The sequence below is a fragment of the Oncorhynchus masou genome, unplaced genomic scaffold (assembly GCF_036934945.1).
Source record: "Oncorhynchus masou masou isolate Uvic2021 unplaced genomic scaffold, UVic_Omas_1.1 unplaced_scaffold_496, whole genome shotgun sequence".
NCBI lineage: Eukaryota > Metazoa > Chordata > Actinopteri > Salmoniformes > Salmonidae > Oncorhynchus > Oncorhynchus masou.
Genome location: NW_027011357.1, coordinates 69,994 through 72,556, shown reverse-complemented (window position 1 = coordinate 72,556; position 2,563 = coordinate 69,994).

Genomic DNA, 2,563 nt, shown 5'->3' with positions numbered 1-2,563 from the left:
TAAACACAACACCAAACCTTCCTCCACAGGAACTAAACACAACAAACCTTCCTCCACAGTAACCACAACACCAAACCTTCCTCCACAGGAACTAAACACAACACCAAACCTTCCTCCACAGGAACTAAACACAACACCAAACCTTCCTCCACAGGAACTAAACACAACACCAAACCTTCCTCCACAGGAACTAAACACAACACCAAACCTTCCTCCACAGTAACTAAACACAACACCAAACCTTCCTCCACAGGAACTAAACACAACACCAAACCTTCCTCCACAGGAACTAAACACAACACCAAACCTTCCTCCACAGTAACTAAACACAACACCAAACCTTCCTCTCCACAGGAACTAAACACAACACCAAACCTTCCTCCACAGTAACTAAACACTTCCTCCACAGGAACTAAACACAACACCAAACCTTCCTCCACAGGAACTAAACACAACACCAAACCTTCCTCCACAGGAACTAAACACAACACCAAACCTTCCTCCACAGGAACTAAACACAACACCAAACCTTCCTCCACAGGAACTAAAACACAACACCAAACCTTCCTCCACAGTAACTAAACACAACACCAAACCTTCCTCCACAGGAACTAAACACAACACCAAACCTTCCTCCACAGGAACTAAAACACAACACCAAACCTTCCTCCACAGTAACTAAAAACACAACACCAAACCTTCCTCCACAGTAACTAAACACACCAAACCTTCCTCCACAGTAGAAACACAACACCACATAAAACACACACACCAAACCTTCCTCCCACAGTAGCTAAACACAACACCAAACCTTCCTCCACAGGAACTAAACACAACACCAAACCTTCCTCCACAGGAACTTCCTCCACAGGAACTAAACACACACCAAACCTTCCTCCACAGGAGCTAAACACAACACCAAACCTTCCTCCACAGTAGCTAAACACAACACCAAACCTTCTTCCACAGTAGCTAAACACAACACCACATCCTCCTCCACAGTAACTAAGAACACCAAACCTTCCTCCAAAACTAAACAACACCAAACCTTCCTCCACAGTAGCTAAACACAACACCAAACCTTCCTCCACAGGAACTAAACACAACACCAAACCTTCCTCCACAGTAACTAAACACAACACCAAACCTTCCTCCCACAGGAACTAAACACAACACCAAACCTTCCTCCACAGGAGCTAAACACAACACCAAACCTTCCTCCACTTCCTAAACCAACACCAAACCTTCTTCCACAGGAACTAAACACAACACCAAACCTTCCTCCACAGTAACTAAACACAACACCAAACCTTCCTCTACAGGAACTAAACACAACACCAAACCCTTCCTCCACAGTAGCTAAACACAACACCAAACCTTCCTCCACAGGAACTAAAAACACAACACCAAACCTTCCTCCACAGGAACTAAACAACCATACCTTCCTCCACAGTAACTAAACACAACACCAAACCTTCCTCCACAGGAACTAAACACAACACCAAACCTTCCTCCACAGGAACTAAACACAACACCAAACCTTCCTCCACAGGAACTAAACACAACACCAAACCTTCCTCCACAGGAACTAAACACAACACCAAACCTTCCTCCACAGGAACTAAAACACAACACCAAACCTTCCTCCACAGGAACTAAACACAACACCAAACCTTCCTCCACAGGAACTAAACACCAACACAGTAGCTAAACACAACACCAAACCTTCCTCCACAGGAACTAAACACAACACCAAACCTTCCTCCACAGGAACTAAACACAACACCAAACCTTCCTCCACAGGAACTAAACACAACACCAAACCTTCCTCCACAGGAACTAAACACAACACCAAACCTTCCTCCACAGGAACTAAACACAACACCAAACCTTCCTCCACAGGAACTAAACACAACACCAAACCTTCCTCCACAGTAACTAAACACAACACCAAACCTTCCTCCACAGGAACTAAACACAACACCAAACCTTCCTCCACAGTAACTAAACACAACACCAAACCTTCCTCCACAGGAACTAAACACAACACCAAACCTTCCTCCACAGGAACTAAACACAACACCAAACCTTCCTCCACAGGAACTAAACACAACACCAAACCTTCCTCCACAGTAACTAAACACAACACCAAACCTTCCTCCACAGTAGCTAAACACAACACCACATCCTCCTCCACAGTAACTAAACACAACACCAAACCTTCCTCCACAGGAACTAAACACAACACCAAACCTTCCTCCACAAACGCACAACACCAAACCTTCCTCCACAGGAACTAAACACAACACCAAACCTTCCCCTCCACAGGAACTAAACACAACACCAAACCTTCCTCCACAGGAACTAAACACAACACCAAACCTTCCCTCCACAGGAAACACAACACCACATACAGTAACACAACACCAAACCTCCACAGGAACTAAACACAACACCAAACCTCCACAGGAACTAAACACAACACCAAACCTTCCTCCACAGGAAATCCAAACACAACACCAAACCTTCCTCCACAGGAACTAAACACAACACCAAACCTTCC